Source organism: Oncorhynchus keta, unplaced genomic scaffold, assembly GCF_023373465.1.
Source record: "Oncorhynchus keta strain PuntledgeMale-10-30-2019 unplaced genomic scaffold, Oket_V2 Un_contig_7782_pilon_pilon, whole genome shotgun sequence".
In the NCBI taxonomy this organism is placed as follows: Eukaryota; Metazoa; Chordata; class Actinopteri; order Salmoniformes; family Salmonidae; genus Oncorhynchus; species Oncorhynchus keta.
The window spans coordinates 1-14,672 of record NW_026289674.1 but is presented as its reverse complement, the minus strand read 5'-3'; the positions used below and the strand labels follow the sequence as shown (position 1 = coordinate 14,672).

Here is a 14,672-nt window from a genome sequence, read left to right as displayed (position 1 = left end):
TCTCCCAGTCTCTGCCACTGAAAAACATCCCCACAGCATGATGCTGCCACCACCATGCTTCACTGTTGGGATGGTGCCAGGTTTCCTCCAGATGTGATGCTTGGCATTCAGGCCAAGGAGTTCAATATTGGTTTCATCAGACTAGATAATTTTACTTCTCATGGTCTGAGAGTCTTTAGGTGCCTTTTTTCAAACGCCTAAGCGGGCCTTCACTCCTTTTACTGAGGTGTGGCTTCTGTCTGGCCACTCTACCATAAAGGCCTGATTGGTGGAGTACTTCAGAGATGGTTGTCCTTCTGGAAGGTTCTCCCATCTTCACAGAGGAACTGGAGCTTTGTCAGAGTGACCATCTGGTTCTTGGTCACCTCCTGACCAAGGCCCTTCTAACTCCTAATTACTCAGTTTGGCCGGGCAGCCAGCTCTAGGAAGAGTCTTGGTGGTTCCAAACTTCGTCCATTTTAAGAATGATGGAGGCCACTGTTCTTGGGGACCTTCAATGCTGCAGACATTTTTTGGTGCACTTCCCCAGATCTGTGCTTCGACACAATCCTGTCTCGGAGCTCTATGGAATTTTCCTTCATTCTCATAGCTTGGTTTTTGCTCTGACACGCACTGTCAACTGCGGGACCTTTATATAGACAGGTGTGTGTGTGCCTTTCTAAATCATGTCCAATCAATTGAATTTACCACGAGTGGACTCCAAGTTGTAGAAACGTCCTCAAGGATGATCAATGGAAACAGGATGGACCTGAGCTCAATTTTGAGTCTCATAGCAAAGGGTCTGAATACTTACGTAAATAAGGTATTTCTGTTTATTCTTTTTAATATATTTGCAAACATTTCTAAATACCAGTTTACTCATTATGGGGTATAGTGTGTGATGAAAACATTTGTAATACATTTTTGAGTAAGGCTGTAATGTAACAAAATGTGTCAAAAGTCGGAGGGGTCTGAATACCTTCCTAATGTTCTGTACATTCCAGTAAAGACAGATCAACATGGACATGAATGACACGTTCTATTCATTAATAATAATACTGTGTGTATTGTCTCTGGTCTGTCTGTGTGTCAGACCTGATGACCCTGGGTGGGTTGGATCTGTGTATGTCGCAGTGCTTGAACCATCCTCAGGGCAGCGTGAGGTGGCGTGGTGCCCAGCTCATCGCCTCCTGTGCCCAGAACATGCCCCAAGTGCAGTGCCACTTACTCAGCAAGGGGGCGCTACCCAAACTGCTACAGCTGACCGACTCAGATCCCCACCCCACCGTTCGAGTGAAGGCCCTCTACGCTGTCTCCTGTAAGTGTTGCCCCTTGGATAGATACAAACAATATGGGGAGCACATTCCACCATTGGGCAAATCCTGAATCATGAGAGAGAACTCTAGCCTATCAAAAGGCAAGGTTAAAATGTTGCTAATATCTCCTGTTCCTCTCAGATCTAAGTGAAGTTCTGCTGGCCTGGGTGTTGCTGATAGGAGTTCATTTAGATCTGAGCAGTAGTGAAGTACCTCACAGTAACTTTTTCTCTCTCCATCAGGTCTGGTGCGGGAGCAGGAAGTAGGTCTCCGGGCCTTCCTCTCTCACGATGGCTTCTCTGTGCTGATGAGAGGCATGCAGTCTGACAACGAAACTGAGGACCAAGTCGCCTTTTCACTCCTCAACCTGCCTCAGTCCACCCAGAGCATAAAGGTGTGTGACTAACAGGTCCTCTGTTCACTCGTGAGACCCATTTGGAGACTAGTGACTGCCCTGTTTGCAGCTGTGTTGTTATTGGTGGAGACTAGAGATCAGTCTCTGCTTCTTGTGCTGTGTGTTGTTATTGGTGGAGACTAGAGACTGTCTCCGTTTGCAGCTGTGTGTTGTTATTGGTGGAGACTAGAGACTGTCTCTGTTTGCAGCTGTGTGTTATTGGTGGAGACTAGAGACTGTCTCCGTTTGCAGCTGTGTGTTGTTATTGGTGGAGACTAGAGACTGTCTCTGTTTGCAGCTGTGTGTTGTTGGCTGGTGGAGACTAGAGACTGTCTCTGTTTGCAGCTGTGTGTTGTTATTGGTGGAGACTAGAGACTGTCTCTGTTTGCAGCTGTGTTTGTTATTGGTGGAGACTAGAGACTGTCTCTGTTTGCAGCTGTGTGTTGTTATTGGTGGAGACTAGACTGTCTCTGTTTGCAGCTGTGTGTTGTTATTGGAGACTAGACTGTCTCTGTTTGCAGCTGTGTGTTGTTATTGGTGGAGACTAGAGACTGTCTCTGTTTGCAGCTGTGTGTTGTTATTGGTGGAGACTAGAGACTGTCTCTGTTTGCAGCTGTGTGTTGTTACTGGTGGAGACTAGAGACTGTCTCTGTTTGCAGCTGTGTGTTGTTATTGGTGGAGACTAGAGACTGTCTCTGTTTGCAGCTGTGTGTTGTTACTGGTGGAGACTAGAGACTGTCTCTGTTTGCAGCTGTGTGTTGTTATTGGTGGAGACTAGAGACTGTCTCTGTTTGCAGCTGTGTGTTGTTATTGGTGGAGACTAGAGACTGTCTCTGTTTGCAGCTGTGTGTTGTTATTGGTGGAGACTAGAGACTGTCTCTGTTTGCAGCTGTGTGTTGTTATTGGTGGAGACTAGAGACTGTCTCTGTTTGCAGCTGTGTGTTATTGGAGACTAGAGATCGATCCTGCTTTGTGTCCCCCTGATGTAAGAAATGATTTGAACTGAGTTATTTGGATCATAACTTAGTACATTTCCACACAAGGACACATTTATTATCTCTCCCTCTCTCAGATACAGTTCTCTCCATGGGTATGGTGCAACAGCTGGTGTCCGTTCTACGCACGCCTCACTCCTCCTTCCACGAGCACGTGCTCGGCGCCCTCTGCTGGTAATACATGTGAACACACAGAAAATGTCTTGAAACTTGCAATATCTTCTCAATGGAGCTTCAATAAAACAAAAAGTCTCTGTCTGTAGCCTGGTGGAGGAGAGTCCTCTGGGTCTGAGGGACTGTCAGAGCCCCACCTTGGGGCTGGAGGAGATGCTCAACCAGCGGGCTGAAGATCTGCAGGGGAGAGAGGAGTGTCAGGTTGGTAACCCTACACACTTTTCTCCACTCTTCTCCTTCTTTCACTTCCCATGTGACCCATGAACCTCTCCATCTCTCTAAAGGCGTCCGATTGCTTCCCATCCGGAACAGTTTGGAACAGTTTGTGTCTGTATTATGAGGTTTTGTGATGTTTTTGGTCTTCGGCGAGGGTTCGGCTGTTCATGACCTTTTTTCTCGAGGCAAAGTGAATTTCGGTAGCTGAAGTCTACGCCCCTTCGTCAGTCTTAAATTAAGTGTTTATCATTCAACGACAGACAGACTCGTTCACATGCACATTTTTTAAATACTGCACCAAACATCTTAACTAGATGTAAAATTGCGCGACTAAACGTCAAAAGTAATAACATTTCTTAAGTTATCGTAGATGAATTCAGACTATTTTGAGGAAGTGTAAACTGACTACAGCATCTCAAGATGGACAAACGGGACTGTTGGTGCTTTTTTTTCTCGTTTTTCAAGCAACTGTCTTTGAAGGATGTGTCTCCTCTCCATCTCTAATACCGCCTCTGTCACTCCCCATGTCTCCTCTCCATCTCTAATACCACCCTCTGTCACTCCCCATGTGTCTCCCTCTCCATCTCTAATACCGCCCTCTGTCACTCCCCATGTGTCTCCTCTCCATCTCTAATACCACCCCTCTGTCACTCCCCATGTGTCTCCTCTCCATCTCTAATACCGCCCCTCTGTCACTCCCCATGTGTCTCCTCTCCATCTCTAATACCGCCCTCTGTCACTCCCCATGTGTCTCCTCTCCATCTCTAATACCACCCCTCTGTCACTCCCCATGTGTCTCCTCTCCATCTCTAATACCGCCCCTCTGTCACCCCCATGTGTCTCCTCTCCATCTCTAATACCGCCCTCTGTCACTCCCCATGTGTCTCCTCTCCATCTCTAATACCGCCCCTCTGTCACTCCCCATGTGTCTCTCTCTCCATCTCTAATACCGCCCTCTGTCACTCCCCATGTGTCTCCTCTCCATCTCTAATACCGCCCCTCTGTCACTCCCCATGTGTCTCCTCTCCATCTCTAATACCACCCCCTCTGTCACTCCCCATGTGTCTCCTCTCCATCTCTAATACTGCCCCTCTGTCACTCCCCCATGTGTCTCCTCTCCATCTCTAATACCACCCCTCTGTCACTCCCCATGTGTCTCCTCTCCATCTCTAATACCGCCTCTGTCACTCCCCATGTGTCTCCTCTATCTCTAATACCACCCCTCTGTCACTCCCCATGTGTCTCCTCTCCATCTCTAATACCACCCCTCTGTCACTCCCCATGTGTCTCCTCTCCATCTCTAATACCGCCCTCTGTCACTCCCCATGTGTCTCCTCTCCATCTCTAATACCACCCCTCTGTCACTCCCCATGTGTCTCCTCTCCATCTCTAATACCTCTGTCACTCCCCATGTGTCTCCTCTCCATCTCTAATACCACCCCTCTGTCACTCCCCATGTGTCTCCTCTCCATCTCTAATACCGCCCTCTGTCACTCCCTCATGTGTCTCCTCTCCATCTCTAATACCACCCTCTGTCACTCCCCATGTGTCTCCTCTCCATCTCTAATACCCGCCCCTCTGTCACTCCCCATGTGTCTCCTCTCTATCTCTAATACCACCCCTCTGTCACTCCCCATGTGTCTCCTCTCCATCTCTAATACCACCCCTCTGTCATTCCCCATGTGTCTCCTCTCCATCTCTAATACCGCCCTCTGTCCCCCCATGTGTCTCCTCTCCATCTCTAATACCACCCTCTGTCACTCCCCATGTGTCTCCCTCTCCATCTCTAATACCCCCCTCTGTCACTCCCCCATGTGTCTCCTCTCCATCTCTAATACCGCCCCTCTGTCACTCCCCATGTGTCTCCTCTCCATCTCTAATACCGCCCTCTGTCACTCCCCATGTGTCTCCTCTCCCATCTCTAATACCGCCCTCTGTCACTCCCCCCATGTGTCTCCTCTCCATCTCTAATACCACCCCTCTGTCACTCCCCATGTGTCTCCTCTCCATCTCTAATACCACCCTCTGTCACTCCCCATGTGTCTCCTCTCCATCTCTAATACCAACCCTCTGTCACCCCCATGTCTCCTCTCCATCTCTAATACCACCCCTCCCCCCCATGTGTCTCCTCTCCATCTCTAATACCCGCCCCTCTGTCACTCCCATGTGTCTCCTCTCCATCTCTAATACCGCCCCTCTGTCACTCCCCATGTGTCTCCTCTCCATCTCTAATAACACCCCTCTGTCACTGCCATGTGTCTCCTCTCCATCTCTAAATACCGCGCCCTCTGTCACTCCCCATGTGTCTCCTCTCCATCTCTAATACCGCCCTCTGTCACTCCCCCATGTGTCTCCCTCCATCTCTAATACCACCCTCTGTCACTCCCCATGTGTCCCTCTCCATCTCTAATACCACCCCTCTGTCACTCCCCATGTGTCTCTCTCCATCTCTAATACCAACCCTCTGCTTCCCCATGTGTCTCCTCTCCATCTCTAATACCGCCCCTCTGTCACTCCCCATGTGTCTCCTCTCCATCTCTAATACTGTCCCTCTGTCACTCCCCCATGTGTCTCCTCTCCATCTCTAATACCACCCCTCTGTCACTCCCCATGTGTCTCCTCTCATCTCTCTAATACTGTCCCTCTGTCACTCCCCATGTGTCTCCTCTCCATCTTCTCTAAAAGCACCTTTTCGCTCTGGCCCTCATACTCTTCCACCGGTCTTTCCCTTCAAGGTGCATGGCTAATAACATGGAATAATGTACATTCCCCACAGTGTTTTGCCAGGTATATATTGTTACTTATTTGCCACTAGGCTGCATCCTGTCTTATTTCCTTCCTCTGGTCTCCTCTTTATAGGAAGAGTTGGAGTTCTGCAAGCGCTTGCGTTCTGCTTGTTTCTGCAGACGGCAACCTGACGTACAGTGGAATGGATCGCTGAAATTCAACTGGTCCTCACTTCCCTGCAGTGCCGTCATTGGCTAGGAGACATAGGAGGACATAATTTTTTTTAAATAAACTCCTTGAGGAAAATCTGCTGATGTCGTTTGTCCATCTAGACCCATGTTACAGGGTGGCTGGATATAAGAGTGTAGCAGGCTTTAGAGAGCAGAGGGTGCTTCACTAATCACTGTCACCAGGCGACGCAGATAAACTTCTATCTCTTGTGTTCAGTCACTTCTACCATGTCCACTCTATATATCATTATGTTCATTATGATCTACACCTGACTACTTCCTGCTGACCTCTTGCAAAGAGGTTTCTAACTTCAAAGGTGTTTCCTGGTTGAATAAAGATAGCACCATAAGTCATTTCTGAACATTTCTTCAGGTTATCTGATCCTGCTGTGATGTACTCCCCCTGTTGCTGTTAAAGAGAACAGATTAGAGAAGCCTTTGAGCCTTGGATTCTGGCCCAACAATCCCTCAGATTCCACATAAAATATCAGATGTCACATTTAGTGGTAATGCGATTTCACAGCCCTGGCCACCATTTATATATCTGGCATAGTGTGACGTTACTTGCAATAATTGGTATCCTCTTGTCACTTGGTAAATAATTTTAACAAATACAACTATTTATTGGGTAACACTAAGTAATTTACGCTGTTAAACTACATAAAATAGTTATTGTGTTTCTGAATAAATAGCAGGTAATTAGGCTGTAAAATAAAGTGTTACCCATTTAGCAGCTTTCAGCTTCATTAGTCAGATGTTTTATTAGAATCCATTTTGATCATGTTTCACTACCCATAAGGCATTTCTGTTGGCTTCTTGTGTTTGGCTTTAATGACTGTCTTTCATTCAGAATATCCACCATTTGTCCATGTTTTGTTGAGATGTTTCTGTCTTGTCTGTGTCTATAAACATAATGGGTGACTTTTGCAGAGTTCTTACGTCTGAAATAACATGAAATATGGAACACAACTTTGTTTATTTTTCATCCCCATTTCATCATGAATAAATAAACATTTTATTTTTTCATAATGGACTTTTCTGAGAATCGTCTCTTCATATCAACAGACCGTTATACAGAATGTGTGATAAATCACAACTAGCAAGGGAAGTGCATCACATCTCAAATCATGTCTTTAAGACCGTAGGACTGTTTTCTACTGACATAGTGAAGGAGAATGATATTTCTAACTTTATTCTGGACTATGGAAAGTACTGTCATGTCAGTCTCATGTCAGTCCTTGCATCTAGCTGTCTGAATTTTGGCAGTGGTTATGTTTCCCATCCCTGAGTTTTTTCTCAACAAACGGACAGACTGTCCTGATACTCTGAGGTTTAGTTTAATAAAGATTTTCTTTGGGGGAATCTTCCTTTTCAACTTCTTTCTGCCTCATCCTCAGTCTAGTCTCAACAGCCTGAAGTTCCTATAGCTGCCGACTAGTCAGAGAACAGTAGTCCCAAGTTTGCTTTCCATGGCAACGTCCCGATTCTTCACCCTTTTCCAGAATTGTGCACTTGAACACTCCCTGTCATTGATTTAAAAGCATGAGCGTAGTATAAGTAGGCATTGGCTGGAGGGAGTTTCCACCATTGTAAAGTCCATGTGAGAAAGGGGACAGTTGTTTGTACACTTCCCGGGAGCAGGGGTGGAAAAATTGGGACCTGGCCCCTATCTGACATAAATCCCCCATAACTAAGATTTCTTCCATTTGGCAAACTCATCCCCGCCCTCCGCGGCCTTGATGTCACCCACGGCGATCAGCAGCTGCGCCAGGTAGTGCGTCGTCATGACTGTGCCTGCCGTACTCAGGTGCTCCGTCACTTTGAAGGTCTGCAGCGCCAGCGTCAGGTCAGAGGTCATGAAGATCAAACTGCCCAGCATGATCAGCGGTCGGGCGGTGCGAACCGGCCAGCGTAGCCATCAGGGCGATCAGAGCCACGCATACACCCGACGCCGGGAGTCAGGGGCGGCAGCATCCGGCGTCTTCTGCAGGAAAGGGAAGAGGAAAGCGTAGAGGCCTCCCCAGCAGCCACAGGAGCAGGCAGAAGAAGTAGGACAGTGAAGAGGAGGAGCTGGGAGGTAACGAGTGGAGAGGAAGGTGAGGGTAGAGCAGGTGGGCCAGGCGAAGGAGGCCATTCCTGAGGACAGGATTAGAGAGACAACAACATTACTTTATTGCCTGTATTCCACATGAAATAGAGATTTGTCTATGTGCTTTATCCCTCCCCAACAAGACAAGCAGAGTGGTTGGAGCAGACAGTCAGCTGCAGTGCAACACCCCAAGAGCAGCAGTTGTGGGTTGAGTGTCTTGCTCAAGTGCACAACAGCAGTTGATGGCACCATTTATTTATATGTTATTTTACCAGGTAAATTGACTGAGAACACGTTCTCATTTGCAGCAACGACCTGGGGGAATAGTTACAGGGGATGAATGAGCCAATTGTAAACTGGGGATTATTAGGTTACCGTGATGGTTTGAGGGCCAGATTGGGAATTTAGCCAGGACACCAGGGTTAACACCCCTACTCTTACGATAAGTGCCATGGGATCTTTAATGACCTCAGAGAGTCAGGACACCCGTTTAACGTCCCATCCAAAGACAGCACCCGACACAGGGCAGTGTCCCCAATCACTGCCCTGGGCCATTGGGATATTGTTTTAGACCAGAGGGAAGAGTGCCTCCTACTGGCCCTACAACACCACTTCCAGCAGCATCTGGTCTCCCATCCAGGGACTGACCAGGACCAACCCTGCTTAGCTTCAGAAGCAAGCCAGCAGTGGTATGCAGGGTGGTATGCTGCTAGCATACCTTACCATATTAGCCAAACATGGTTTATAGTCATTGAAGTATGTCAGAGTACTCCAATGACATCACCCTCCAGTCAGACATGGGATTCAAACTGCCAACCCTCAGTCAGACATGGGATTCAAACTGCCAACCCTCCAGTCAGACATGGGATTCAAACTGCCAACCCTCCAGTCAGACATGGATTCAAACTGCCAACCCTCCAGTCAGACATGGGATTCAAACTGCCAACCCTCCAGTCAGACATGGGATTCAAACTGCCAACCCTCCAGTCAGACATGGGATTCAAACTGCCAACCCTCCAGTCAGACATGGATTCAAAACTGCCAACCCTCCAGTCAGACATGGGATTCAAACTGCCAACCTTCCAGTCAGACATGGGATTCAAACTGCCAACACTCCAGTCAGACATGGGATTCAAACTGCCAACCCTCCAGTCAGACATGGATTCAAGCTGCCAACCCCTCCAGTCAGACATGGGATGCAAACTGCCAACCCTCCAGTGACATCCAGTCAGATATGGGATTCAAACTGCCAACCCTCCAGTGACATCCAGTCAGATATGGGATTCAAACTGCCAACCCTCCAGTGACATCTAGTCAGACATGGGATTCAAACTGCCAACCCTCCAGTCAGACATGGGATTCAAACTGCCAACCCTCCAGTCAGACATGCGATTCTAGAAGCTGCAACCCTCCAGTCAGACATGGGATTCAAACTGCCAACCCTCCAGTCAGACATGGGATTCAAAACTGCCAACCCTCCAGTCAGACATGGGATTCAAACTGCCAACCTCCAGTGACATCCAGTCAGACATGGATTCAAACTGCCAACCCTCCAGTGACATCCAGTCAGACATGGATTCAAACTGCCAACCCTCCAGTGACATCCAGTCGAGATGGGATTCAACTGCCAACCCTCCAGTGACATCCAGTCAGACATGGGATTCAAACTGCCAACCCTCCAGTGACATCCAGTCAGATATGGGATTCAAACTGCCAACCCTCCAGTAACATCCAGTCAGACATGGGATTCAAACTGCCAACCTCCAGTGACATCCAGTCAGACATGGGATTCAAACTGCCAACCCTCCAGTGACATCCAGTCAGATATGGGATTCAAACTGCCAACCCTCCAGTAACATCCAGTCAGACATGGGATTCAAACTGCCAACCCTCCAGTGACATCCAGTCAGACATGGGATTCAAACTGCCAACCCTCCAGTGACATCCAGTCAGATATGGGATTCAAACTGCCAACCTCCAGTGACATCCAGTCAGACATGGGATTCAAACTGCCAACCCTCAGTGACATCCAGTCAGATATGGGATTCAAACTGCCAACCCTCCAGTGAAATCCAGTCAGATATGGGATTCAAACTGCCAACCCTCCAGTGACATCCAGTCAGACATGGGATTCAAACTGCCAACCCTCCAGTGACATCCAGTCAGACATGGATTCAAACTGCCAACCCTCCAGTGACATCCAGTCAGATATGGGATTCAAACTGCCAACCTTCAGTGACATCCAGTCAGACATGATTCAAACTGCCAACCTTCCAGTCAGACATGGATTCAAACTGCCAACACTCCAGTCAGACATGGGATTCAAACTGCCAACCCTCCAGTCAGACATGGGATTCAAGCTGCCAACCCTCCAGTCAGACATGGGATGCAAACTGCCAACCCTCCAGTGACATCCAGTCAGATATGGGATTCAAACTGCCAACCCTCCAGTGACATCCAGTCAGATATGGGATTCAAACTGCCAACCCTCCAGTGACATCTAGTCAGACATGGGATTCAAACTGCCAACCCTCCAGTCAGACATGGGATTCAAACTGCCAACCCTCCAGTCAGACATGCGATTCAAACTGCCAACCCTCCAGTCAGACATGGGATTCAAACTGCCAACCCTCCAGTCAGACATGGGATTCAAACTGCCAACCCTCCAGTCAGACATGGGATTCAAACTGCCAACCCTCCAGTGACATCCAGTCAGACATGGGATTCAAACTGCCAACCCTCCAGTGACATCCAGTCAGACATGGGATTCAAACTGCCAACCCTCCAGTGACATCCAGTCAGATATGGGATTCAAACTGCCAACCCTCCAGTGACATCCAGTCAGACATGGGATTCAAACTGCCAACCCTCCAGTGACATCCAGTCAGATATGGGATTCAAACTGCCAACCCTCCAGTAACATCCAGTCAGACATGGGATTCAAACTGCCAACCCTCCAGTGACATCCAGTCAGACATGGATTCAAACTGCCAACCTCCAGTGACATCCAGTCAGATATGGGATTCAAACTGCAACCCTCCAGTAACATCCAGTCAGACATGGGATTCAAACTGCCAACCCTCCAGTGACATCCAGTCAGACATGGGATTCAAACTGCCAACCCTCCAGTGACATCAGTCAGATATGGGATTCAAACTGCCAACCCTCCAGTGACATCCAGTCAGACATGGGATTCAAACTGCCAACCCCTCCAGTCAGACATGGGATTCAAACTGCCAACCCTCCAGTCAGACATGCAATTCAAGCTGCCAACCCTCAGTCAGACATGGGATTCAAACTGCCAACCCTCCAGTCAGACATGGGATTCAAACTGCCAACCCTCCAGTCAGACATGGGATTCAAACTGCCAACCCTCCAGTGACATCCAGTCAGACATGGGATTCAAACTGCCAACCCTCCAGTGACATCCAGTCAGACATGGGATTCAAACTGCCAACCCTCCAGTGACATCCAGTCCAAACTGCCAACCTCCAGTGACATCCAGTCAGACATGGGATTCAAACTGCCAACCTCAGTGACATCCAGTCAGATATGGGATTCAAACTGCCAACCCTCCAGTAACATCCAGTCAGACATGGATTCAAACTGCCAACCCTCAGTGACATCCAGTCAGACATGGGATTCAAACTGCCAACCCTCCAGTGACATCCAGTCAGATATGGGATTCAAACTGCCAACCCTCAGTAACATCCAGTCAGACATGGGATTCAAACTGCCAACCCTCCAGTGACATCCAGTCAGACATGGGATTCAAACTGCCAACCCTCCAGTGACATCCAGTCAGATATGGGATTCAAACTGCCAACCCTCCAGTGACATCAGTCAGACATGGGATTCAAACTGCCAACCCTCCAGTGACATCCAGTCAGATATGGGATTCAAACTGCCAACCCTCCAGTGAAATCCAGTCAGATATGGGATTCAAACTGCCAACCCTCCAGTGACATCCAGTCAGACATGGGATTCAAACTGCCAACCCTCCAGTGACATCCAGTCAGACATGGGATTCAAACTGCCAACCCTCCAGTGACATCCAGTCAGATATGGGATTCAAACTGCCAACCTTCCAGTGACATCCAGTCAGACATGGGATTCAAACTGCCAGCCCTCCAGTTTCTGGCCTGCCCTCTCTAACCTCTAGGCTATCTGCCATGTCTGCAGTGTCTGCAGGACTTTATCAGTAGCAGTAGATAAAGCTCTCATTACCATGGAGAAACATCTCGGGCCATATAAGGCAACAGTCTCCGCCTGCCGAGAAGATCAGGCCCCCGCCACGCCGAGGAGACTCCTCCCCCTTTGTAGCTCAGCACCAGGAGAGCCAATGAGATGACAGGGCGGCCTTAATAGCCGCAGCTAGGATGGAGGGGAGGAGTCAGGGATCCACAGATAGAAGTATACAGCGATGGCCAGGAAGAACGGCGAGAGAGTAGTAGCAGAACACAGTACTGAGAGAGAGAGAGAGAGAGAGAGAGAGAGAGAGAGAGAGAGAGAGAGAGAGAGAGAGAGAGGAGGAAGGAAGGGGAGGTGAGAGGAGAGGAAGGGAGAGGAGGAGAGGAGAGGAGGAGGGAGAGGAGAGGAGAGGAGAGGAGGAGGAGGGGAGAGGAGAGGAGGGAAGAGGGAGGGGAGAGGAGAGGAGAGGAGAGGAGAGGAGAGGAGGAGAGGAGAGGAGAGGAGAGGGAGAGGGAGGAGGAGAGGAGAGGAGGGGAGGGAGAGGAGGGAGAGGAGAGGAGAGGAGAGGAGGGAGAGGAGAGGAGAAGGAAGAAGGAGGTAGTTAATATGAGAGATTTTAAATAATTCCATTATTATACATTAACACAAAAAGTGTGTGTATGCGTGTGTGTATGCATGCGTGTGTGTGTGTGTGATTAGAGGTAAGGATCATACCGTGTTCCTGCGCTGTCTTCGGTCATAGGCGGCTGTTTCAAGGATGTCCATCTCTCAGAACCAAGAGCTGTGTGTATCTGGGCTGCACGGGTTTCCTTCAGTCCTGCCTCCCTTCCAGAGGATTTCATGTGTTTCTCTTCTCCTCTGGACTTCTCTGTGTCTTCTCTCTCCACTGGTTCAGTCTGTCTGAGTGTGTCCCTGTCTCTTGGTGCCGGTCGACATTGAACTTTGGAGCAATCACAGTGACACGTTATCTGTCAGATTGCTCAGTTATAATCAATGCCCAATGTCTCCTCCTCTCAGTTTTACTTTTCAACTCTGCCAGTAGTGACCCTTGGCCCATCCAACTAGACCAGATAAGTGACATCATCAACTTGAGGGTGAAGTTGAACTGGGCCAGAGCCATGTATTAAGACATGACTCTGAACCGGGCTGTGTTCAGTAGGACACATAGCTCTGAATCAGGCTGTGTTCAGTAGGACACATGACTCTGAACCGGGCTGTGTTCAGTAGGACACACAGCTCTGAATCAGGCTGTGTTCAGTAGAGCCGGGCTGTGTTCAGTAGGACACATAGCTCTGGTCAGGCTGTGTTCAGTAGAGACCACATGACTCTGAACCGGGTAGGACACACAGCTCTGAATCAGGCTGTGTTCAGTAGGACACATAGCTCTGAATCAGGCTGTGTTCAGTAGGACACATGACTCTGAACCGGGCTGTGTTCAGTAGGACACATGACTCTGAACCGGGCTGTGTTCAATAGGACACATGACTCTGAACCGGGCTGTGTTCAGTAGGACACATGACTCTGAACCGGGCTGTGTTCAGTAGGACACACAGCTCTGAATCAGGCTGTGTTCAGTAGGACACATAGCTCTGAATCAGGCTGTGTTCAGTAGGACACATAGCTCTGAATCAGGCTGTGTTCAGTAGGACACACAGCTCTGAATCAGGCTGTGTTCAGTAGGACACATAGCTCTGAATCAGGCTGTGTTCAGTAGGACACATGACTCTGAACCGGGCTGTGTTCAGTAGGACACATAGCTCTGAATCAGGCTGTGTTCAGTAGGACACATGACTCTGAACCGGGCTGTGTTCAGTAGGACACATAGCTCTGAACCGGGCTGTGTTCAGCAGGACACATGACTCTGAACCGGGCTGTGTTCAGTAGGACACATGACTCTGAATCAGGCTGTGTTCAGTAGGACACATGACTCTGAACCAGGCTGTGTTCAGTAGGACACATGGCTCTGAACCGGGCTGTGTTCAGTAGGACACATAGCTCTGAACCGGGCTGTGTTCAGTAGGACACATAGCTCTGAACCGGGCTGTGTTCAGCAGGACACATGACTCTGAACTGGGCTGTGTTCAGTAGGACACATGACTCTGAACCAGGCTGTGTTCAGTAGGACACATGGCTCTGAACTGGGCTGTGTTCAGTAGGACACATGACTCTGAACCGGGCTGTGTTCAGTAGGATACATGACTCTGAACCGGGCTGTGTTCATGTAACGGATGTGAAACGGCTAGCTTAGTTAGCGGTGTGCGCTAAATAGCGTTTCAATCGGTTACGTCACTTGCTCTGAGACCTTGAAGTAGTATTTCCCCTTGCTCTGCAAGTAAGGGAGCGGCTTTTGTGCAGCGATGG

General features: G+C 48.8%; 1 long non-coding RNA gene and 2 pseudogenes across 9 annotated transcripts; 1 reads left to right on the top strand and 2 right to left on the bottom strand.

Moving 5' to 3' along the window:
* The first annotated feature begins 1,049 nt into the window (after positions 1–1,049).
* Positions 1,050–7,064, top strand: LOC127926550 (hsp70-binding protein 1-like; annotated as a pseudogene).
* Positions 7,065–7,721: 657 nt separating this feature from the next.
* Positions 7,722–13,076, bottom strand: LOC127926548 (lysoplasmalogenase-like; annotated as a pseudogene).
* On the bottom strand, positions 9,005–11,651 carry LOC127926549 (uncharacterized). 9 transcript variants are annotated; one of them, XR_008124432.1, is made up of 4 exons: positions 11,610–11,651; positions 10,565–11,074; positions 9,882–10,095; positions 9,005–9,134 (listed from the first exon to the last, which is right to left on the bottom strand). It is a non-coding gene; the product is annotated as an uncharacterized LOC127926549 (long non-coding RNA). The 9 variants fall into 9 exon arrangements; XR_008124433.1 differs by having other exon boundaries at positions 10,608–11,074; XR_008124429.1 differs by lacking the exon at positions 9,005–9,134 and adding an exon at positions 9,320–9,375 and having other exon boundaries at positions 10,522–11,074.
* Positions 13,077–14,672: the final 1,596 nt, after the last annotated feature.